This window comes from Lynx rufus, unplaced genomic scaffold, assembly GCF_022079265.1.
Source record: "Lynx rufus isolate CCGP_SWC_20201006 ecotype Redwood Valley unplaced genomic scaffold, mLynRuf1.p SCAF_1, whole genome shotgun sequence".
In the NCBI taxonomy this organism is placed as follows: Eukaryota; Metazoa; Chordata; class Mammalia; order Carnivora; family Felidae; genus Lynx; species Lynx rufus.
The window spans coordinates 38,320,494-38,347,203 of NW_025814823.1; the positions used below are offsets into that span (position 1 = coordinate 38,320,494).

The 26,710-nt window shown below is 35.4% G+C and overlaps 1 pseudogene; it reads right to left on the reverse strand.

The window, feature by feature from the left end:
• Nucleotides 1-6,909: 6,909 nt before the first annotated feature.
• LOC124508526 (transmembrane protein 147-like) lies at nucleotides 6,910-9,572 on the reverse strand (annotated as a pseudogene).
• Nucleotides 9,573-26,710: the final 17,138 nt, after the last annotated feature.

The following is a 26,710-nucleotide window of genomic DNA, read 5'->3' on the forward strand; positions in this document are numbered from 1 at the left end:
ATTAATTGACCATATATGCATGCATTTATTTCTGCAGTCTCCATCGTGTTCCATTGATCTATGTGTCTGTTTTTGTGCCAGTACCATAGTGTTTTGATTCCTATAGCTTTTTAGTATATTTTGAAATCTGAGTTGTGATACCTCCAGCTTTGTTCTGTTTTCTCAAGATTGCTTTGAATATTTTTTGAGTCTTTTGGTTCCACACAAATTTTAGGATTATTTGTTCTAGTTTTGTTAAAACTACTATTGGTATTTCAATAGGGATTGCATTGAATCTGTAGATTTCTTTGGTTTCGATAATATTCTTCCATGAGCATGGAATATATTTCCATTTGTTTGTGTCACTTTTAATTTCTTTCATCAGTATTTTATAGTGTTCAGGTCTTTGACCCTCTTATTCCTAAGTAATTTCTTCCTTTTCCTTTTCCTTTTATCATAAATGGGATTGTTTTATTTCTCTTTTTTGCTACTTCATTATGAGTATATAGACATGCAACAGATTTATGCATGTAACTTTTATGTACTGTGACTTTACTGAATTAATTTATCTGTTCTAGTAGATTTCTAGTGGAGTCTTTGGAGTTTTCTATATCAGAGTACCATGTACTCTGCAAATAGTTAAAATATTAACTGTGGGGTTTTTATAAATGGGCTTTATTTTGTTGAAGTTTGTTCCCTCTAAACCTATTTTGTTGAGAGTTTTTATCATGAATGAATGTACTTTGTTGAATGATTTCTCTGCAGTCTTGAGATGATCATATGTTTTTTTATCCTCTCTCTTGTTCATGAAATGTATCACATTTATTGATTTGTGAATATTGAACCACCCTTGCATACCTAAAATCCTACTTGATTATGGTGAATGATGTTTTAATGTTTTATGGAATTCATTTTGCAAATATCTTGGTGAGGATTTTTGTATCTATGTTCTTCAGTTATTGGCCAGTATTTTTTTTTTTATTTCTTTGTTTTTTAGAGTGTCTTTTTCTGTTTTAGTTATTAGGGTAATGTTGGCCTTACAGAATTAGTTTGGAAGTTTTCCTTCCTCTTCTATTTTTCAGAATAGTTGAGAATAGGTATATTCTCTTATTTAAATATTTGGTAGAATTCACCTATGAAGCCATTTTCTCTTGAACTTCTGTTTGTTACTTTTTTTTCTTTTTCTTTTTTTTTTTTTTAATATTTCAAGTTCCTTACTATTGATCAGTCTATTCAAACTTTCTATTTGTTCCTGATTCAGTATTGGAAGTTTGGTTGTTTCTAGGAATTTATCAATTTCTTCTAGACTGTCCAATTTGTTGGCATATAATGTTCCATAATATCCTCTTAAAATTATTTGTTTTTCTGTGGTATCAGTTATTTCTTCTCCATTTCTGACTTTATTCATCTGAGTTCACTTCATGCATCTGAGTCCTTGCCTCTACTTTGGTATGAATTGCTATAATTTAATTCACTGCCAGCTTAGTTATTTTGGTAGGTGGTAGCATTCAGCTCCCCACCCCACCCCTGCTTTTTATAGCATGATGTAGGGCCTGAAATACAAGCAGTTTTGGATAGCTATAGGTTATAGTAAGCCAGTGAAAGATTCATCACATCAACAATCATTGCTGGGGAAGCAAAGATCTCTTCATGATGCTGGGATTTGAGTTTTGGAGTTGGCTAGGATACCAATTGTCTAAGTATTGGGCAGGAATTTGTTTCAATGGAGTGTTAGAGGAGGCCAACCTGTGAGAGTATAGACTTCAGGGGATCAGTCAATTCTAGAGGAAGCAGTTAAACAATGTAAATATCATTTAAAATGTTACCCTAAAAAACATTTTAACTGATCTTAAATATATATCCTAATTACATATCCTGGTAACATTGTAAGTCTTTGTGTTAGGGTTGCTTGAGATTTTATATTCTCCAAAAAAGTTTTCTAAATATATTGCAAAAATGCATAAAAGTTGTATTTCTGGCTCCTGTAAAAACTGGCAGTTTGTATAAAGATGGTTGTATGATGGAGAAATGAAAAAAAAAAAACTCCTATACTATACTGACAAAGCTTAAAAGAGAAAATAACATTTTCTGATACACTTAATTTAAAATTAAAGCCTTTCACTCTAGAAATAAATACGCTTTCAATTTTATTATGAATTTTATATCACTACTAAGGGAGGATAAGTTACAAAATGATATTATCACCATCTACAATTACTGAACTTTGATTTTAAAAAATATTATTAAAACAATTCCTATCCTATAACTTAAATAGTTCTTAATGTTTGTGTCATTCTTAATATAATCTCCAACAATTACACCTTGAACTTTTAACAAAATCTATATATAATTAAATCTATTTTTACATATACATTTCAAGCAGCACTATATTTCAGTGACATTCCCTGAAGGAACATAATTTTTAGTACCTTAGCATAAATCAAAACTGCCATAGAAGCAGCACTGGTCATTACCTCAAATATTTAATAACTCCAGGAAGAAAGAAAGGATGTGACTAAAATGTTGAGTTCAAGGGGGAATGGCCATTTTTAAAAATATATGCTTTCTTTTTTAAACAGTGAGTATCTTATTATAGTATCTTATTAACCCTTAATGTCCTTCCATGAAATGCTAGACATACTTAGAATCAGAAAGAGTCAATCTTTATGGGCCTGAAAATTTCTATCTCTATAGAAAATATGCAGACAAGTCATAAAATAGCAGTTTCTTTGTTTAGCAACCCCCTGTCCACATGAGCAGGGAGTTCACAGGCTAGACTCCTGTCACCCCAGGACGATGAGTCAGGACGTCAAGCCAATAGGCTTGGTGCCCACTGTCCTGAAAGAACAGTAGCCATGAATCCACCAAGTTCCCATCTCTGCTGTTATGAAAGAAGAATTAATCCTATTTCTTTAAAAAGTCATGCCCTCCACCTGCTCTTTGGATTCTATTTTTTATCTTCTTCCTGGAAAATTTATCTTAACAATCATATTCATCTTTCTTATGCATTCTATCAGTCTCTGTACACTGTTGGTCTCATTGACCTACAGAAATGCTCACATCTCTTCAATTTTAGGGGAAAAATCAAACTACACCCCCAAACACATGATTACAAGTTCTGCTCTGGAGTTGTCTCATTCTCACTTTAGCTTAATAACCATACTTTTTGCAAGTTCTGTAGAAGTTCAGTCTCCATTTCCTATGCTCCAAGGATGCACAGACTTCCTTAAGTAGATCAAATGCACTATGGCTTCCTCACATCACAGGATTTTTTGTCCTAATTTTCCCTCTGAAATGCTTCCAGTTGCACACTGTCCACTGGCACTTAACCCAGTCAAATGCCATTCATTCTTTAGATATCAACTCAAGCATCACTTTCTCAGAAACTTTTTAAACAATTTGTAATATACTCTCATCTAATTGTATTTTTGTTTTTGTTTTTGTTTTTTCACTCTGGAATCACCATTTCATCAGTGTGCTATTTTGATCACTCACTGTCTTCTTTCCTAATAGCAGGATCCATCAGAACAAAGGGCTGTTTCTGTTTCTATGTATCTGGAATCTTCAGTGCTAAACATAACTGGCACACAGTAGGCCCTCAAATATTACTGAATAAGTAGTTTCAGGTTCGAGTCAGTGAGTCAGAGATGATTAATTTGGTTAATTTATGCAAATCTGGCATTCTTCCAAGGACGTATCAACAAAATTTGAAGATTGCACACTAGGAAGTTTTAAAGCAGTCTTGCAAATGCGAGAGAGATTATTAATCTCAAACCAAACATCTTCACTGCACTTTGGGGAATGATAAAACACACCAAAAAAGAAAAACCTCTTAAAATTTCAGTGGAATAGCATGCATTTTTAATGCATGGGTTTTGTTCATCTTTGAAAGTAGAAATACACTATGTATTAGATTTCTGGAAACTTAATTTGCACACTACTATAATATGCAGGATTTTATGTAAAGTAACCTGGAAGAGGTAATGGAATATAAATCCTGAAGAGCATACTATGAGTCACTGAAATTACATCTAACTTTTCAATGAAAAGATTTTTACCAAATCCATGGCAGTGTCATAATTGTTACTGACATTTTTATATTTTTTCCTAATTCATATTGCACAGAAATCTGTAATCTGGAACATTGTAAAAATGGCTCAAAATTGTAGTCCCACAAACAGAATTTTACCTAAAAGGCATGTTTTTACAAGGAGTATATTTTTATTCTGAAAAAAAAAACCGATATCCAAATTTAAAGGGAAAACTTAAAATTAGTTGCTACTGTTTGTTCTAAATTGTAAATAAAAATATATAACTATATATATGTGCATATATGTGTATGTATGAAATCAAATGGTATAATTTTATATTAAAAGACCCTCTATTTAAAAAAATAGAGATACATTCAAAAGATTTAAATTCACAAAAGCCTTGAGAATGGACACTAAATCTATCAATACAACAGACCCAGTGCTTTGATGGCCAGTGCTTAACAGACTCTGAAATGTCACTGAATTGATAGGTTTTATATTTCCATTCTGTATTTGAGCAATTTCTCCCAACTTCGTTTGCCATCCTGCTTCTTTTTGTTGATAATCAGGATATCTTCCAGTAAAACATACTTTCTTTGGGGACTAATCAAAACCCTGACTAAGTCAGGGTGCCAGAGACTGATAAGCATGTGATGCTTCGTTCTCATTGCTAACCCTGCAGAAATAGACAATATAGAGGAGGCAAATGAGAGGATACTGAACCTTAAATGAGCTATTTCAAGCTATTGTTTTCCAACAGACCCTTCAGAGCACATCTTGTTATAATATTCCTGATGAGATATTCCAGCTTATTAGACAGCCAACTGTTATAGCAGTAATGTGGCCTCATTTAACAATATTAAACCCAAATGGCTATCAATGTTCAGAGCTCCTCTTTGTCACAGTAATAACCTTTATTTCACATTCTCATATTTTCTCATTGGCAATAGCCTGAAGAATTAATTTGGAGTTTCTCTGATAACATACAAAGTTGAATATCTTCCTTGTACCCACTGAGATATAGAGGAGGAATACAGTATTGTGAGAATAGAGAATGAGTCAAATCTCTTATTTGACTCAAAGCTGAATTACCCACTATCAAATAATTATTTCCGATTGTGGAATATTGTGACTAAATTCATTCTGGTACTAATTATGAGGTTAAAAAACACCTTTTCTTAAAAATAACATGAAAATTTCGATTTCAACTAGATGTTTTTAGCAAATACTTGGAGCACATTAAGTTAGAACCTAAAATAAATATGCAAGTTAAATTAAAACAAAAAATAAAAGTAAAATAAGTGATATAAAAATGTAGTAGTCAAATGTCCAAATCAAATGTCCAAATATAGCAATCTGCTTTTTTCTGTCGAGGAAAACCATAAACTCTAAATATATCTGTATTAAATACATTATAATTCAAGATGACTATTTAAATTATTTTATGAGGTAGAAAACACATGAGTGGTCAAGAGGGGCAGAGAAAGAGAGGGACAGAATCTTAAGCAGGCTCCACACTCCGCACAGAGTCAGAGGTGGGGCTCGATCCTCCAGCCCTGGGGTCAGCAAGGTTAGATGCTCAACCAACTGAGCCACCCAGGTGCCTTCAAGACAACTTTTTTTAAAGCCATCTTTGTGCTTGAGAAGTGCAATGTGAAATTATTGCCACCAGTATTACATAGTTAAATATTCATTAAACCAACATTACTGTTTGGCATCATTTGATAAATATATGGAAACAATTCTAAGTTCTCCTCACTGACGACATAACAATAGTCACAAAATGTTGAAGCACGTTCTGCCCTAAAGCTGACATTGATGATATTGAGTTACGACATCCATTTCCTCTTGGATCAGGTTTGCAGGTTTTGTCTCAGTTACAGATGACAACAGCAGACTGCCTGTATGATGTGACAGTGATGGTTAAATGCCAAAACCCATTCTAGATCATTTATATGTTTTCACATGTAAGCCTCACTTAATTTTTTTAAGGAAATTATTAAGATCCACATTATACAGTTTTCCCAAGTTCATCAAAGCTGATTGCTTGGTTCTAACCCCCATCAGCTGATTTCAAGAAGCATTTCCCCTATTATATAATATGCAGCCAAAATAACTATAACAGTAACTCTTATTTCCCTCTAATCCCTATAGGTACCCTTATGTCAAGTTGTCTTATTAATCAATAATTCATGAATTTGCTTTAAAAGTCACAAAGATGATGACATCTAGACAAAATATATTGACCTATTCGACTGAGGCCAGCAGACAGCCAATTCTTTAGCTTTTTTCTCTCAAATAGAGAACAATTCTAGGGAGAGCCCAGCCAGGCCCAGTTATATGTATATAAAAGTAGATTATGAAGAAATAATATGTTTATTTTTATAATTTTGTATTTTTTAAATGTTTATTTTTGAGAAAGAGACAGAGTGAACGAGGGGGAGGGGCAGAGAGAGAGGGAGACACAGAATCCGAAGCAGGCTTTGAGCTGTCAGCATAGAGCCCGACATGGTGCTTGAACCCACGAACTGTGAGATCGTGACCTGAGCCGAAGTTGGATGGTTAACCAGCTGAGCCACCCAGGTGCCCATATTTTTATAATTTTTTAAAATTTAATTTATTTTGAGAGAGAGAAGGAGAGAGAGAATCCCAAGTAGGCTCTGCACTGTCAGCACAGAGACTCATGTGGGGCTCAAACTCATGCATCACACTGTGAGATCATGACCTGTGCCCAAATCAGGAGTCTGAAGCTTAACAGGCTGAGTCACCCAGACATCCTTATATTTATAATTTAGTAAACAAAGTGATTATTGGCATTGCAGTGTTTTCACAGGTAGTGAGTAGAATCTCACATGAGTTATATATATATATCTTTATTTTTTTACTTTCCAAATACTATTTATTTCACTGAAACCTGGAGCCAGGGCAAGGGTGTGTGAATGTCTGGTAAACCACACCTATGCCTGTTGACAACAGTAACCTCGAAGACCAGTGTGCTGAGGGCTAGCAGCCCTTTTACCACTGCTCAAGATAGCAGTGCTGTCCAGCTGTCCAGGGAACAGAGGTGGACAAAGGTCTCCATGACAAAGCCCTTATAGACACTAAGGAACATCTGTAGGAGCACTGCTCACAGGAAACTGTGGTATAGGTCATAGCGTGTTATCATCCAGACGTGGGCAGATGCGACGATGTAGTGGGCCAAACTGATTTTGGAGTCAGTGCTCATATGGATATATTTCCAGCCAAACTCAAAGCCCGGGGCTCCAACCCAGAAGGGAGCACAGTGGGACATAATGAGCTTGGAGATGGTCTAGCCTGGGGCAGCAACCGTGATCTTGTATTCCCCTTGCCTGCATTCTGTGACATCTCAAGGTTTAGGTCTATCAGGTCTGTCACATCCACACTGGCCTTGGTCAACTCCCCAATAAAGTCATAGATGCCACCTTCCTAGGTGGGAACAAAACGTATCCAGGAACGCCATCTTGCAGAGCTGCATGAGGAGGTGGGTGACCCCAGGCTGCACACACTTTCAGGAGGTGTTGTACTCGGACAGCCTGCTGTACTTGTAAGTGAGGAAGTAGGGGAAGTAGGCCAGGGTGAAGCAGTTCCTGAACTGAACAGGGCCATGATGCTGGCCACCTGGGCCCAGCCAAGTAGGGGTCTCTGGCTCTGTTGGCCTGTGGCCCTGGGCCCGAGCCCACCTGCATCCCAAGCAACCCACCTGGTCTTCTTCAGGTGAGTCACTTAATGTACACTGTTCCAGAAGCCAGGCATTCTTACTCCTACCTACATGAGAGTCCAGACACAGTTTGCATGAATATTTAATCAAATCATTGCTGATTTAAAAAAAAATTGTTATAATCATGTGCTTCTTTAAGAGAAGATGAACAATAACAATGTATGCAAAAGTGAATTTTGACAAATATAATAAAACATTTTAAAGTTATATAGAATTTTAATTTGAAAGAGGTTATAAGAGTAAACAGTACCATAATTTTTAAAGCTGATTGGGAATCAGAACTCTTAAGAATAATTAAAATTTGGGGGTGCCTAGGTGGCTCAGTTAGTGAAGCGTCCAACTTGGGCTGAGGTCATGATCTCCCAGTTCTGTGAGTTTGAGACCCATGGGGGTCTGTGCGGAGAGTGCAGAGCTCAGAGCCTGCTTAGAATCCTGTGTCTGCCCCTCACCCACTCACATTCTGTCTCTCTCTGAAAAATAAACTTAAAAAAATTTAAAGAATCATTTAAAAATCCGGAGCGCAGTCCAGGAATTACATTTTTAAAAATTGTTCTGATCATTTTTTAATATATAACTTGTCCCCTTGAATAGCATTTGGAAACCTCTGAAGTTTCAGTGTCTAAGTTTATATGTAGGAAAATAATTTTCTGTTATTATGTATAAAGTATCAAATATTTTTGACTATTCAAAGTTGTTTTTAAAATTACACAATCTGTCTAGATTTTAACAGGGATTATATAGAATCACTTTAATCTGTTATATTTTATTGAATTTATCTTCTCTTTTGCAATACATACCACAATATCCCTAAGTAAATCTTAAAAAGTAAAATCAATGAATTGAATTTTAGAAAAAAAAAATCTAATACTATAATTACAAACATTTTTGGAAAGATTAAGAAGCAGCAAATAATTTTGTGTGAAAGGGTATGGCTGTATTTAATTTAGTGTTAGATATCTAAAATAATAATGCACAGATTTTTTAAATGAAAAATCCCGCTATGTTCATGTATCTATAAGTTTATAGCGCATAGGAGTTTCATTAATGTGTGAGTATGGATTAATGTGATTACCCGTCATCAAGGAAAATGCTAGAGGTGATGATGTATTCTTTTTTAAATCATTCCAGAAATGGTAATTAGAAGATTTGGTAATGAGTTCTTTTTGCCAAATGCACATATTTTGTGTTACTCTTAGTTAGGAATTGAAAATTGAACAGTTATGAATGATAAGAAATCTTATCCAAATGGCAAATTATCCCATGTGCAATAAGTTAAGCATCTTTATAAATATTTTAATGTTCTCATGGCGGCCTCTGATAATTATCTTTAAAAGAAACCATAAAAAATTCAATTTTCTTCCATTTCTCATTGTATATTGCCTGTTTTATCAGATATTAATATCATGACCTATATAATCATTTTAAAAAATAGATCTTTGAATTTTTGTTTAACTTCCTATTGTCTAATATTTGAATTAAACAAACATCAAGCATATGTTATGCTTTACACTGTGACAGATTGTGGGGAAACTATGGAATCTAAGGCAATTCTTTTAGAGACTCATGGGCATTAATAAAATAACGTTACACTGAACCCAAAGTTAAAAATTATTTTTTTAGTAAAAGTTACTGGTTCTCATTAGCTAGAGCTGATTCTAATGCCAAGAATTATACTGACCTCTCATCTAAGCTGAAACAGTGCTATTAATCCCTAGATTAGTGACAGTGCCTTAATATGATTAACTGTCTAATTAGTTTAGGGACTAGCCACTTTCACCTTTGCAATGTTTTTCTCTAACACTCTCTCCGGTTTTCACCGGCATGGGCATCACAGAAAGCATTGCCTGTCTTCAATAAAGTAACTGTGAAATAAACATTTGAACCAGAAAGCTTTCTATTGACCCAGAGATATAAGATTAATCCTCCACAGAATAACGTACTTAGAGCCGACCAGAATGTAATGTTGTCAAAAAGAAGAGAGTAAAGACATCAACACAAAACAAACTTTATTTGCCTTCAGCTATGGATTCATACATATGAAAAACAGAGACAATTTTTTCATGGAATATGTTCCAGGTTTTTTATATACCAAGTAAAATATTAAAAACAGCCCTGTTTTATAGCATCCCTAGACAATTATGTGTCTCATATAAAGATGATTATTTTATCACAGAATTTAAAAGAAACACATTTGTTTGGTAGTTTACAGATATTTGCACAAGATAAAAAATAGACCTCTTTAGTCAGTTTTCAGCTTTCAAAATAGAAGATATTTCTGTTTGCTACGTAATTCTTTCAGTACTGAATTGGTTATATAAAACATTCACCTGTATATCCATTAAGTAAAAAACATATGTGTTATTGCCCCAATAGCTCAGAATTGAGACCGGAGTAGCAATTTTAGTCTCTGAAGGAATTTGAAAGCACATGTGATTCCCTTTATCCCCATGTAAAGCAATTCATAACACCTCACTGATAGATTTAATTGTTCATGCTTATCAATTTTTTTTGATTCAGTGACCTTCCATTTTTGAATCTGAAGGACTTTGTGTTCTAAAGGAAAGTTGGAAAGTGAAAACATACAACAAAAGTTGTCATTCTCTACAAGCATTAAGTGAACCTTTTTCTCTCTGAAACAAATGTAACAACATGTATTTCTTCATGCAGCTGCCAAACTGAACCATGATGTGGCCAATTCATTCTTTTCAGCTGTCTTCATGATGGATCCACAGGCTTTGTCGTTTCTAAGCTGGCATTTTTTTTACCTACTAAAGTTGGACATTCCGGGTAACTCATATAAAATCTTCCTGTTTACTGACCTAGTTAAATGACATGCTTCCCTTTGTAGAAACAAATGATAATCCCTCTTCCACACACGGAAACACATACCTTAACAAACCTGTCAATCAGTAGGGCTGAAGGATTCTAAACTGTCTTTTATACTTAACTAGAAAAAGGCAATAACACAAATAAAAGATTCTTTGTTTTTTTAGACATTGGACATCTTGTCAATTCAAGTACTGTCAAGAATTAAGAAGATAAATCACCTGATTTAAAAGTACAAAAGCAAAAGTTAAAAACATAAGAGACCAAAGAGGTATAAGCAGTAGATGTTAACATTTACGTAGACGATCGGAGTGGTAGTTTTGCATGCCTTGTAAGCAAGCATTTGGTTGCATATTTGTTAAGGGGAAGTTTACTGTCAACACCTAAATTCTACAACTTCATCCTCTTTTTAAAAGCTAGCATCACTGTTCTCATTCTGATGCTGAATGCATTGAAAGGCCAGGCCTCATCAGTTCTAACGAGTGCTCTGTGGCTTATACCCTATACACTGAGCACAAAACATCACTGCACTTAAACTGTCCCCTTACATTGCTTCCACATGATCTGCTTTCCATTTATTCATGAATGAAAAGTTGCCATTCTTTGTTTTACTACATGTTATTATCACAAAATAGTTCAGGTTTTTTTCCTGTTTCTCTGTCCTTTATACTTGAGCTGACTTCCATGGATTTAAAACATTCAAAACTACACTTATAGAAGTTTTATGGAATTAATCTTTATGTTATGATTAGGAACATAAAGATTAGGAACTAATTTTTATGTTATGACAAAAACAACTACTATGGACAATGTTGTAGCTATCTAAGGTTACGTGCACTATTCACTTCTACGTGAGTAAATATTATGATAAAAGGCATTAAATGTTTATTAAATAAGTGGATGTTTTTTATTTCATCTGACTTTGAATTCTAAATTGCTATTGCGTAATGCATCTTAATCATCAAAACAGTAATTCACAACAGCTTACTTTATATTTAGTAACACAGTATTTTTTTTAAAAAACTGTTAACATTTTATTTATTTTTGAGAGAGAGAGTGCAGGGAAGGGCAGAGAGAGAGGGGGACAAAGGATCTGAAGAAGGCTCCATGGCGACAACAGCAAGCCCAATGCGGGGTTTGAATTCCCGAACAGGGAAATCATTACCTGGACCGATTTTGGACACTCAACTGACTGAGCCACCCAAGCACCCCAATGCAGGATTTCTAATGATAGGTTCCTGCACTCTACGTCTATGTGGACAGTAGCAGTGAATGATGTTTGGGGCCATTTACCACAACAAAATGTACATGAACTAGAAATGGCAGAGAAGACTGGCTTGGGGGTATTTCAGTGGCTACCAAACATTCAGAAGTATATGACCCAGATGCTGATTTTCTGAGGGTATTTTACCTGCCTTGTGAATGTTATATTTCATTTGTAGTTTTTTACTGTTATAGCCATCATATGAGATCACCAGTTGCATAATGATAGTTTGGTATTCTAATTGTGTATTTTCTATATTGTCAGTATTTTAGTAAATGCATATTGGGTCCACAGTAGGAAGATTATAGATATGCACCCAACATGAAAATTCCAGAAACCTTGCCAAGAAGTGTGTGCACGTGTGTATGTGTGTGTGTATAGCTGTTTCCCAAGGAAACGTGTCATACAGACTAAGCATCTTAGAGTTTGGGCATTTACTTTTAGCATATTAAAATTCAGGGGCGCCTGGGTGGCGCAGTCCGTTGAGCGTCCGACTTCAGCCAGGTCACGATCTCGAGGTCCGTGAGTTCGAGCCCCGCGTCAGGCTCTGGGCTGATGGCTCGGAGCCTGGAGCCTGTTTCCGATTCTGTGTCTCCCTCTCTCTCTGCCCCTCCCCCGGTTCATGCTCTCTGTCCCAAAAATAAATAAAAAAACGTTGAAAAAAAAGAATATTAAAATTCATAGAAAGCCTAAGTCATTTCTATGTAGCCATGGATTTATATGGTTTGATAATTCAAATTGGACTTAATTGTTTTTTAACTAAATTTTCTCTGCTAATAATGCAATTCCCTACGTAGGACACTTCAAGTATATTCCATAAAGTACAGTAACACTAAACATTAGTTTTTTTAATGGACAGTTGTGTCTCTAAAAATATCTATAGTGTTGTCAACTTGGAAAAACAAAGCTGTGTAAATTAAAAGATGATAAAATATGGTTCATGTTTTATTTATATCATCAATCTTCTATAGAGTAGGATACCATGTAACTGTCTTTTATGAGTTACTTTGTTTTCTTACAAAATATTTTGTCAAAAGTATTTAGATTTAGCAATTTTAGATTTCTAACAGAGTCGGATATATTAGAATTTTTCAGTGTAGCTCTTTTTCTTCTGACAAGCCAGCAGAATTTTAAGATATTTTCAATTTGAAAGGTCAAAAATGGACATGTTCTGGCATAGAATTTCCTTCAACTATAATGCCTCTTTCTCTCACATGATGGACTTTTTAAATCAAAATAAAATAAATAAAAAGACACTGAATGTTTAAGTCTTAAAGTTACTGTTTAATTTTTATATGGAAATATCATAAGCAGATTATGGTAAAGTTTAGTCATTCTGATTTCTCTTTCAACCTGATGGGTTTAATTTTAATAGACTCTCATTTGTAATAGGTAGGAGTATCACTGCTTGCCTATGTCATTTGCATTCTGTATACCATTGAAATACTAAAGGCGATACAATAACTTTAAATTGTAATTAATCTACCACTATGCATTCATATATAAAGACTATGGCTGTTTAAATAAGCCTAATAACTGTCACCATACATAGTTACAATTTTTTAATTGTGTTGAGAGATTTTAAGACCTACTCACTTAGCCACTTTAAAATATGTAATAGAGTATTATTTTCTGTAGTCACCATGCTATATATTACATCACCATGCCTTATTTATTCTAAAACTGAAAGTTTGTACCTTTTGACCCCCTTCATCAATTTGGCCACCCAACCTCTGCTTCTGGCAACCGCCAGTCATCTATTCTATTATGAGCTAGGTTTATTTTTGTTGCTTTTAGATTCCACATATAAGTGAAAACATATGGTATTTGTCTTTCTCCAATTCATTTCAATCAGCATAATGCACTCAAGGTTTTGATTTGTATTTCCCTGAGGAGTAGTAATATTGAGGATCTTTTCACATGTCCTTTGGCCATCCTCTTTGGAAAGACGTCTATTCAGGCCTTCTAACCATTTATTAATCTGATATTTTTGTTGGTGTTGAGTTGTACCAGTTCTTTATTTTGGATATTAACTCTTTATCAGATATATAACTTACAAATACCTTCTCCCATCACTGGGTTGCCTTCCTGCTTTGTAGATTGTTTCCTTTGCTGTGCAAAAGCTTTTTTATTTTAGTGTAGTCCCAATAGTTTATTTCTGATTTCCCTTTGCCTTAGGAGACATATCCATACTTATGATGCTAAGGCCAATGTCCAAGAGATGACTGCCTATGTGTTTTTTTTTCTCTGAGTTTTGTGATTTCAGGTCTCAAATTTGGATCTTTAATCCATTTTGAGTTCATTTTTGTGTATGGTGGAAGGAAGTGGTCCATTTTATTCTTTTGTATGTAGCTAATTTTCGTAGCACCATTTATTGAGAAGACCGTCTTTTCTCCTTCGTATATTCTTGCCTCCTTTGTCATGGATTAATTATAACCACATAAGCATCGGTTTATTCCTGGGCTCACTATCCTTTTCTATTGATCTATATGTCTATTTTTGTTCCAGGACCATACTGTTTTTACTCTTATAGCTTTGTAGTATATCTAGAAATCTGACATTGTAATATCTCCAGCTTTGTTCTTCTTTCTCAAGATTGCTTTGGCTATACAAATTTTGGGATTATTTGTTCTACTTTTGTGAACACTGCTGTTGGTATTTTGATAAGGATGGCATTGAAGCTGTAGATTGCTTTGAATAGCATGGACATTTTAACAATATTCTTCCAATCCATACAGTTTAATATTTTACAGTTTTCATAGTACATATTTTCACCTATTTGGCTAAGCTTATTCCTAAATGTTTTCTTCTTTTTGATGTAATTGTAAATGGGATTGATTGTTTTCATAATTTCTCTGCTACTTTGGGAATGCCACAGATTTCTGTATGTTAATTTTATATCCTACATTATGGAACTTATCAGTTCTATCATTTTCTTGGTGGAGTCTTTAGGGTTTTCAATACATAGTATCATGCTATCTGCAAATAGTTACAGGTTTAGTTTTTCCTTACCAATTTGAATGTCTTTTATTTCTTTTCTTTTTGTCTGATGCTACAACCAAGACTTTCAATACTATGTTCAATAATAGTGGTGAAAGTGGGCATTCTTGTTTTGTTGATCTTAAAAATGTTTCAATCTTTGACCATTAAGTATGATATTGGTTGTGGGTTTTTTATGTATGGCCTCAATTATATTGAGGAATTTTTTCCCTAAACCTGTTTTGTTGACAGTTTTTATCATGAATGGATGTTGTATTTTACCAACTGCTTTCTTTGCACCTATTGAAATCATAGGTTTTTTTATCCTTTCTCTAGTTAATGTGATGTATCACACTGTTTTGTGACTATTGAACTACACTTGCATACCTGAAATAAATCCTACTTGAACATAGTGGATTATTTTTTTTTTAGTATATTGTTGAACTCAGTTTACTAATATTTTGTTGAGAATTTTTGCATCTATTTATGAGAGATATTGGCCTGTAGGGTTTTTTGTTTTTGTTGTTGTTGTTTGCTTTGGTGTGACTTGGTGGGATTTTGTTTTTTGGTGGTGTTGGTTTCATGTCTTTGTTTTTGGTATCAGGATAACGTTAACCTTGTAGAATTAATTTGGAAATTTCCCTTTTTCTTCTATATTTGGAAATAATTTGAGAAGAATACATATACACTCTTCTTTTGATGTTTGGTAGAATTCATCTGTGAAACCATCTGGTCCTGGAATTTTGTGTATTGGGAGTTTTTTGTTTTTTTTTTTTTTAATTAGTGACTCAATTTCATTGCTGGTAATTGGTCTGTTCAAATTTTCTGCTTCTATTTTTTCCTGATTTGGCTTATAATGCATTCTAGTATTCTCTTATAATCCTTTCTCTGTGGTATCAGTTGTTATGTATCTTCAATTTTTTTATTGTATTCATTTGAGTACTCTTTTTTTCTTGATGAGTCTGGCTAAGGGTTTATCCACAATGTTTATCTTTTCAAAGAAACAACTCTCCATTTCATTGATCCTTTCTAGTTTTAAATCTCTATTTCATTTATTTCTTCTCTATTCCTTTATTAATCCCTTCTACTAGTTTTGGGATTTATTTGTTCTTCTTTCTCTCTTTTTAGGTATAAGGTTAGGATGTTTGATATTTTTCTTTTCTCTTAAGGTATGCCTGTATCATCGGCAACTGCCCTCTGAGAACTGCTTTTGCTGCATCACAAAGATCTCAGACTATTGTTTTCATTTTTATTTGTCTCCTAGTATTATTTGATTTCCTCTTTGATTTCTTATTGACCAATTCATTGTTTACTAGCATGTCATTTAGCTTTCATGTATTTGTGTTCTTACCATATTTTTTCTTGTGATTGATCTCTAGTTTCATGCATTGCAGTTGGAAAAGATGCTTCATAACTATTTCATTCTTCTTAAATTTAGAATTGTTTTGTGGCCTAATATGTGCTCTACTGTGGAGAACGTTCCATGTGCACTTGAAACGAATGTCCATTCTGCTTTCTTTGAAAGGAATGTTCTGTACAGATCTGCTAAATTTATCTGGTCTAGTGCCTCATTCAAAGCCACTGCTTCCTTGTCTACTCTATCTGGATGATCTATCCATTGATAAAATTGAGATGTAAACATCCTCTACTGTTACTATATTACTGGCAATTTACCCCTTGATGTCTGTTAATATTTGCTTTGTCTATTTAGGTGCTTTTATACTTGGGTGTATAGATGTTTACAATTTTTGTATCCTCTTATGGATGGTTCCCTTTATCATTATATAGTGCCCTTCTTTGTCTTTTGCTAGAGTCTTTGTTTTGAAGTTTCTTTTGTGTCATATAAGTATTGCTACCCTGGTTTGGTTTTTGTTTGTTTCTCCATTTGCATGGTATATGTTTTCCATCTCTTTCAGTCTGTGTGGGTCTTTAGGTCTAAATGAGTCTTTTGTAGGCAGCATATCAATGGATCCTTTTTTTTTTTTTCCTGTTTGGACATCCTACATTTTGATTGGAGTATTTAGTCCATTTACATTTAAAGGAATTATTGTTTGGGATGTACTTACTGCCATTTTGTTTATTGTTTTCTGGTTGTTTTGGAGTATTTCTCTGTTTTTTCTTCTCTTGCTCTCTTGTGGTTTGATGGGATTGTTTAGTGTTATGCTTGGATTCCTTTCTCTAAATTTTGTGTACCTATTATAGATTTTTGATTTGTGGTTACTATCTGGTTAATAAAGAACATTTTATGTATGTAACAGTGTATATTAAGTTTACAGTAGCTAAATGTTGAACACATCCTAAGAACACTAAATTTTTATCCCCTCCACTTTTATATATGTGATGTCATACTTTACATCTTTTTGTGTATCCCCCATTTTTTTGAATTTTAATTTATTTTTTAAATTTAGGAGATACACTAGAAAACCCAGAAATGGACCCACAAACGTATGGCCAACTAATCTTTGACAAAGCAGGAAAGAATAGTCAATGGAATCAAGACAGTCTCTTCAGCAAGTGGTGCTGGGAAAACTGGACAGCGACATGCAGAAGAATGAACCTGGACCACTTTCTCACACCATACACAAAAATCAACTCCAAGTTAGTTAGCATATATGCAAAAACGATTTCAGGAATAGATTCCTTGATGCCTCTTACCCATTTAACCCACTCCCCTTCCCACAAGTCCTCCAGCAACCCTCTGTTCTTCATATTTAAGAGTTTGTTTTTGTCCCCCTCTCTGTTTGTATATTATTTTTGCTCTCCTTCCCTTGTGTTCATCTCTTTTATATCTTAAAGTCCTCATATGAGTGAAGTCACAGGATATTTGTCTTTCTCTAATTTTGCTTTGCATAATGCCCTCCAGTTCCATCCACGTAGTTGCAAATGGCAAGATTTCATTCTTTCTGATTGCCGAGTAATACTCCATTGTGTGTGTGTGTGTGTGTGTCTGTACACACACACACACCACATCTTCTTTATCCATTCATTCATCGATGGGCATTTGGGTTCTTTCCATACTTTGGCTATTGTTGATAGTGCTTCTATCAACATTGGGGTGCAGGGGCGCCTGGGTGGCTCAGTCGGTTGAGCGTCCGGCTTCGGCTCAGGTCATGATCTCATGGTCCGTGGGATGGAGCCCCACGTCGGGCTCTGTGCTGACAGCTCAGAGCCTGGACCCTGCTTCGGATTCTGTGTCTCCCTCTCTCTGCCCCTCCCCTGCTCATACTCTGTCTCTCTCTGTCTCGAAAATAAATAAAAACATTAAAAAAATTTAAACATTGGGGTGCATGTGCCCCTTCGAAACAGCATACGTGTATCCCTTGGATAAATGCCTAGTAGTGCAATTTGGGGTCGTAGGGTAGTTCTATTTTTAGTTTTTTGAGGAACCTCCATACAGTTTTCCAGAGTGACTGCACTAGCTTGCATTCCCAACAATGCAAAAGAGATCCTCTTTCTGCACATCCTCACCAACATCTGTCATTGCCTGAGCTGTTCATTTTGGCCATTCTGACTGGCGTGAGGTGGTATCTCATTGTGGTTTTGATTTGTATTTGCCTGATGATGAGTGATGTTGAGCATTTTTTCATGTGTCTGCCAGCCATCTGGATGTCTTTGGAGAAGTGTCTGTCTTTTGCCCATTTCTTCATTGGATCATTTGTTTTTTGGGTGTTGAGTTTGATAAGTTCTTTATGGATTTTGGATACTAACCCTTTATCTGATATGTCGTTTGCAAATACCTTCTCCCAGTCCATCAGTTGCCTTTTACTTTTGCTGATTGTTTTCTTCGCTGTGCAGAAGCTTTTTATTTTGATGAGGTCCCAATAGTTCATTTTGGCTTTTGTTTTCCTTGCCTCCGGAGATGTGTTGAGTAAGAAGTTGCTGCAGCCAAGGTCAAAGAGGTTTTTGCCTGCTTTCTTCTCGAGGATTTTGATGGCTTCCTATGTTTGGGTCTTTCATCCATTTTGAGATGATTTTTGTGTATGGTGTGAGAAAGTGGTCCAGGTTCATTCTTCTGCATGTCGCTGTCCAGTTTTCCCAGCACCACTTGCTGAAGAGACTGTCTTGATTCCATTAATTATTCTTTCCTGCTTTGTCAAAGATTAGTTGGCCATACGTTTGTGGGTCCATTTCTGGGTTTTCTAGTGTATCTCCTAATTTTTGTAGATATTATCAATTTTACTACTTTTGTGTTTTAACCTTCAGGTTGAATTTATTTGTGATTAATCTACTACCTTTACTATATGTTTGCTGTTACCTGTGAAAATTTTTTCTTTCAGAATTTTCTTTATTCTAGTTAGGATCTTTTTGTTCCACTCAAAGAATTCCCTTTAACATTTCTTGTATTGGTTTAGTGGTGATGAACTTTCACTTTGGTTTGTCTGAGAAACTCTTCATGTCTCCTATTCTGAATAATAATCTTGTTGAGTATTGTTGCAGGTTTTTTCTTCTCAGCCATTCCCTTTTGACCTGAAAAATCAGCTGATAGCCTTACAGCGTTTTCCCTAAATATAACTGTTTTCTTTTGCTGCTTTTTATGTTCTCTATTTGTCACTACTTTTTTTTTAAGTTTGTTTATTTTGAGGTGGGGGGGGCAGAGAAGAAGAGAGAGAATCCAAAGGAGGTTTTGTGCTATCAGCACAGGGGCTCAGTCTATTGAATCATGAGATCATGACCTGAGCTGAAATCCAGAATCAGAGGCTTAGCCAACAGAGCCACTCAGGCATTCCACTTCATCACTACTTTTTGAAACAATTTTAATTATGTGTCTTGCTGTGGATCTCCTTGGTTCAATATTGCTACAGGCTCTCTGTGCTTCCTTTACCTGGATGTCTGGTTCCATCCCCAGATTAGGGATCCCTTCTAGGATTTCTACAATGTGAATGTTATTATGCTTGATGATGCTGCTGAGTACCCTTTATTCTCATTTTTATTTTTTTCCTTTTTGATCTTCATTTGCTTTCCATGACTCTGTCTTCTAGATCTTACTACTCTATTCTTCTGCATCCTCTAATATGCTGTTGATTCTCTCTAGGCATTTTTTATTTCAGTTACTGAATGTTTCATCCCTGAGTGGTTCTTTTTTGTATTTTCACTTTGTTGAAGTTCTCACTGACTTTTTCCACACTTCTGTCAAGTTTGTTGAGCATCTTTATGATCATTACTTTGAGTTCTTTATCAGGCATATTGCTTATCTCCATTTCATTTAGCTCTTTTGATTTTGTGCTGTTCTTTCACTTGGAACATAGTTCTGTCTCCTCATTTTGTCTAACTTACTGTGTTTCTTCAAATCGGGGAGATCAGCTATATCTTGTCTTGAAAGTTGTGCTCTAGTGTATAAGAAATACTGTGGTGTCCTCTTTCACAATCCTCCCTGGTCATCATAATCAGGTGCTCCAGAGGTGTCTCTGTGTGGGCTATGTATGCCCTACCATTGTGACTGACCCATGTTTGCCTTCATCTCAGCCAGCTGCAATGTCCTGCTTTCCCTGCTATAAGCATGCACACTGGGCAGGGGTTGGTCCCCACACAGTTGAGAGATCTAAGGCTACCCTGGGCTCATCGGTGGGCTCAGCCAGAAGTTAGGTTAGCTGCCTGTAATTAGCCTCTCTGCCACAACTGCAGGTGCACCAAAGGGCAAGGTTTGTTCCCTGTACATATAGTCAAGAAGCTGGGCTTCTGGAACTACAGGTGTGATGGTGTGTGGGGTTATCTCTCTCCCTTTTTGCAGAACAGGAGGTACTTTGGAGTACTAGTAGTCCATCCAGTTCCTGATGGGGATGCTTGCAGGGTATAATGGGGCAGGAGATGCTTTGGAGGGATCCTGCCAAGGCAGGTGGGTTTGATGGTACCCTTTAGATGTAGCCTCCTCTCTATGATTAACTATGGAAGGTCTGTTCTTCCATCTTCAGGTCATATTCAGAGTGTGTAGGGGAACATGGAGGTAGGACATGAGTTTCTAGCAAGGTAGCTAAAGAGTGTTAACCATGTCTCCTGCATGTATCAAACTATTTAGGCTGGGAGTGAGGAACATAAATGGTGCTCACCAGCATTTTTGTACCTAGAGAAATGTCCTGGAGCTTTATATTCCTCTAGCACATGTTCTGAGATTAGTAAATAAACATCCTTCACATGTACCCCAGGTACTTTTCAAACTGGTGTTTCTGTCCTATCTTGGGTAGAGTTACACTGGCTCTGAAAGGGTGGAGAGTCCATTTCCTATTGCCCCCTGGCTGTCTTGGAGTTAATTCCATTGCTTTTAAAAGCTCCTGAAGGCAAGCGACACTGGATTTCAAAGCCAGATGTCATGGGGACTTGTCTTCCCAGTGTTAGTCCCCAGTTCTGGGGCTTCCTGGTGTGTGGAGATCCTTCTGCTTCTCCATGCTTATGATGTCCTTCTCATTTGTGGTTAGTCTCACTGGAGTTTGGTCCTTACTTCACCTCCACCTCTCCTACCCTTTAGATGTAGCCTCCTCTCTATGATTAACTATGGAAGGTCTGTTCTGCCAGTCTTCAGGTCCTATTCAGAGTTAGTTGTAGCTGTTATCTTAAAGTGTCCATGAGATAAGTTGAGCTCAGTTTCCTCCTACTCTGTCATCTTCTCTGAACCCGTAAGATGCTTTTTATTTCATTTTCTTACCTGGTTGCTCTGGTTGGAACTTCCAATATTATGTTGAGTGAAGGTGGCGTCCTTGTCTTATTCTTGGAGGAAAATTTCAACTTTTCATGAATTAGTATAAAGTTTCCTGTGAGCTTGTAATATATGGCTTTTATGTCTTGAGGTAAATTCTGTTTATATTCACTTTGTTGAGAGTTCTTAACATAACAAACAGGTATTCATTTTTGCCAAATGAATTTTCTGCATCTGTTTAGATAATACAATTTTTATCTTTCATTTTGTTATGTGTATCATATTGATTGATTTGTGGATTTTGAACAACCCTTGCATCCCTGGAATAAATTTCATTTGATTAGGGTGTATTATACTTTTAATGTCTTTTTCAATTTGTTTTTCTTTTATTACAGACTTTGGATCTATGTTAGGGATATTGGTCTATATTTTTCTTGTAGCATTTTTGTCTAGTTTTTAATATCAGAGTCATGCTGACCTCATAAAATTTGGAAGAGTTCCCTCCTATATTTTGGAAGTTTGAAAAGTATTGTTATTAATTTTTCTTTAAATATTTGGTAGAATTATCCAGTGGGGCCATCTAGGCCCTTTTTTTAGGTAGTTTGTTTTTTTTTTTTTAACTAATTTAATCTCCTTCCTAGTGATTGGTCTATTCAGATTTTCTTTCTCTTAATGACTCAGTCTTAGCAGGTTGTATATTTCTAGGAATTTATCCATCTCTTCCAGGTTAATTTATTCTTGTACAATTAATTGTTCATAGTAGTCTGCTTGTCATTGGTATAAGCATTTATTTCTATGAACTTCTCTCATAGAACTGCCACTGTTGCATCCTATAAGTTTTGGTATGTTGTATTTCTGTTTTCATTTATCTTGGGGCGTTTTTTTTTAAATTTCTCTTGATTTATTCATTGATCTATTGATCATTCAGTAGCATGCTTAATCTTCATGTATTTGTGAATTTTCCAGTTTTCTTTTTGTAACTGATTTCTAGTTTTGTGCCATTGGGTGATTGATAAGACTTCAATCTTTTTAAATTTAATAAGACCTGTTTTTGTGGCCTAATATATGACCTATTTTGGAGAACGTTCCATATGCTGTTAACAGAATGTTCATTTTGTTACATTTGGATGGTATTTTCTATATATAGCTGTTAGGTCCATCTGTTCTAATGTGTTGCTCAAGGCCAATAATTCCTTAATAAGACTTTGTCGGGATGATCTATGCATTGAAGAAAGTGGGGTATTAAAGTCCCCTACTATTATTGCTAAATGTTTGCTTCATATATTTAGGTGCTCCTAACGAGGTGCATAGTTACAAATGTTGTTTCCTCTAGTTGGATTGATCTCTTAATCATCATGCAATGACAAAGTCTGTTTTGTCTAGGGGCACCTGGGTGGCTCAGTCAGTTAAGCATCCAACTCTTGATTTTTGCTCAGGTCATTATCTCACAGTTCATGAGTTTAAGCCCCATGTTGGGCCCTGTGCTGACAGTGTGGAGTCTGCTTGGGATTCTGTCTTCTCTCTGCCCCTTCCTTGCTCATGCTTTCTCTCACTCAAAATAAATAAATAAACATTAAAAAAATAAACTCTATTTTGTCTAATATAAGTAAAGTAATACCAACTCTATTTAGGTTTCTATTTTTATGGGATAGCTTTTTTTTCCCCGTTGTTTATGTTTAGTCTGTGTGTCTGAAGGGAGGACACTTGGAGAGAGTTTTTTGTAGGAAGCATATAGTTGGGTCTTGTTTTATCCATTTAGCCACTATGTCTTTTGATTGGAGAATTTAGTCCATTTACACTTAATTCTTGTCTGATTATTGCCATTTTCTGGCTGCTTTGTAGTTCTTCTCTTTCCCTCTTTCTTTTGGTTTGATGAATTTTTAGTATAATTAGTTATTTGTTTTTATGTTTTGTATATCTTCTGTAATTTTTCTTTGTGGTTATCATGAGGCTTACATACAACTTTTATTATCATTATGTCTAAGCTGATAACTTTGAATGCATTCCAAAGCTCTCCATTTTTACTCCTCCTCACTGTGTTGTTTTTGATGTCATGCCACTTTTGTCTTTAACTTTCTTATTCATTTTATGAATCATTAATTTAGCAATACAATATTAGATTATTTTGATTTACTATATATTTACTTTTACCATTGAGATATATACTTTCATATGTTTTCCTCTTAATAATTAGCACCTTCTCTTTTATCCTTAAATAAGTCCGTTTAACATTTCTTGTAAGGCCTGGTTATAAACTACCTTAGCTTTGCTTATCTGGAAAACTCTTTATCGCTCCTTCAATTCTGAAAGACAACTTTGCCATGTATTCTTGGTTAGATTTTTTTCTTTAATAGCACTCTGAATGTATCATGTCACTCTCTTTTGTTCTGCAAAGTTGCAGAAAAATTTGGTAGTCTTATAGGGCTTCCCTTGTACAAACAACTTGTTTTGCTCTTGCTGCTTTTCAGAACCTCTTCTTGCCTCTTTGACATTCTAAGTATGTCCCTTGGTGTGGGTTTGAGTTCCTTTTACTGGAACTATGGTTTTTCTGGATCTAGATGTCTGTTTCTTTCCCCCCAGGTCAGAAGGTTTTTAACCATTTTAAGTTGTCTGCCCTTTTCTCTCTTCTTCTTCTGAGATCTCTATAATTAGAATGTTGGTATACTTCATATAGTTCCAAGAGTTCCTTAATAAGCTATCCCCATTTTTTTTTCTTATTCTCTGTACTGTTGTGTGAACTCCATTGTCCTGTCCTCAAGTTTACTGATCATTTCTTCAGCTTCATCTAGTCTGCTATTGAAACCCTCTAGGATACTTTTCATTCCAGTTATTGTACTCTTCAGTTCTGAAACTTGTATTTGTTAAATCCTATATTTTCTATGTCTTTGCCGAAGTTCTGTGTTCACCCATTCTTCTCCTGAGATCATTGAACATCTTTATGACTGTTATTTTGAATACTTTATCAAGTAAATAAGTTATCTCCATTTCATGAAGGACTTTTTCTGAGAATTTTTTTTTTCCTTTCATTTGGAACACATTCCTGTTTCTTTCTTGACTCTCTATATTGGTTCTATGTAGTAGATAAACTTCCACATCTCTGTCTTGGGGGATGGCCTCTTCTAGGAGATGATCCTTACCATTAACCCTGCCCACATATTGATTGTCTCTCAAAACTTTGATTGTCTGAGTAGCTTAATTTTTTCTTAGTGGCTCTCATTAAAGGTATGCCAACAACTGTGAGTGCTTCAATGGGGAGGATCTTAGTGAGCATCTATATTCAAGCTGACTGGAAACCAGACCCTCAGGTAACAGCCCTTCTTTTCTTTTCCTTTTTTCTTTTCTTTTCTTTCTTTTTTGGTTACTTTGTTTATTTGGAGAGAAAGCACAAGCAGGAGAAGGACAGAGAGATGAGTGAGAGAATCCCAAGCAGGCTTCATGCTGCCAGCAGAGAATCATGAGATCATGACCTGAGCCAAAATCAAGAGTTGGATACTTAACTGATTGAGCCACCCAGGCGCCCTTGGGGAGAGTAATACCATGTGTTCAAACCTTTTAAGATAATTTGTCAGTTTGCTATATAGCCTTGGAAGTCTTGTGGACATGAACCCAGTTGTTTTTCAAAGGTAGAAGTTTTAGATAATTGTCTCTCAAGCATAGGTCTTATAAGTTCAAGTTCCTGATATGGGATTTAAAACCTTCACTCCTCAGGGAGAAGCTCCAGTTTTGAGTTCCCTCCTAATTTGGAGTTGCCATGCCAGAGGTGGAGTTGATGATGATAATGTGTCTCATTTTCCCCTACCTGCTTTGAGTGGGTTTTTTCTCATTTGCTCAATGTGTAGGAGTTGTTCAGCTAGTTTTAGATTTTTTTCAGAGGAAATGGTTCCAAATGTAGCTGTAGATTCCGTGCATCCATGGCAGGTGAGTTCAAAATCTTTCTATGGTGCCATCTGGAACTGGAACCTCTTGTTTTTCACCTGAAAAAAGTATTTCAATAAAGTATTAGAGGACTAATTTTGCATATACTCCTTTGCTACTGTTCATTTTCACACCTTTTTATTGAATTGTATGTCAAAGGTCAATTACCTGTGATAGAAGTTAGCAGACATTTCTCAGTGGCTATACCAATGAAGTCCTTTGTAGCAAATGTTAATTCCATCTACGTCCTCTTGAAATGTTCTCTGCTGCCCTTTATAAGCCATGGTGTTCTGTTCCATTTATAACAATCCTTATTTTTTATTTATTTATTTATTTATTTATTTATTTATTTATTTATTTACTTATTTTTTACTCTGTCTTATTGGGAGCTGAGTAATGTAAGAGTAAAACTGGTGGCTCTATCTCTTATGATTTACATTTACTCATTTCTTCATCTGTTAAAATACTGGTTTTAATGTTGTTATTGTATCATGAGCCTGTTGTGGGAATAGAAAAATGTAATTACTAGTCGGAACAATATTTGGCATTTAGTTACTACTCATAACTTTAGGTCTAAACATTCATAACTCATAAGATTTATTATCACATCTATATCCACATCCTGATTTCTGAACTCCACGTTCACATCTGAATGTTATTCCCAGTTTCTTATTGAAGTTCCATATTTTTCTACCACAAACTACTACTTTCCCTTAATCTATTTTCTACTTCTGCCACTTTTTACCTGGTTATAAGATCACATTGTTAACCAAATCAGAAATAGAAATGTTATTCCTGAACTCCACATCTTAACTCCCATCTATTCAGTGAGGCCGTAGTATTCTTTCCTTTCTCACAAACAATACCCAATTTAGTCTTTATTATTTCATCACCCTATGGAAGTCCTACCAGATTAATCTCACAATACAACTGTAGTTTACCACTTAAAGGCTACTTTTTCCCCCCTAAAATTTCTTGTCCTGATTTTTGAGACTTACTATGACCTGGCCCTGATTAACATTTCCACTCTTATATCCTATAACTCCCTTGATTATTACTGACCAAACCTATAATTCTTCCTTGCAAACATTTTGAGTTTCCCAATCTTTGCCACTTTCTTTCATAAATTGTCTCTGGGAATATTTCCCCATGGATTTGTTATTCTCACCCAACAAAAATCCCACACACCCTACATGTTTATACTTCAGTTTTTGAATTATTGCATGAAAATCGAATTACGTATTCTAAAATGATCTATTGTTGGGGCTCAATCAGTTAAGCTCAGTTAAGCATCCAGCTCTTGATTCGGCTTAGGTCATGATCCCAGGGTCATGGGATATAGCCCGGCA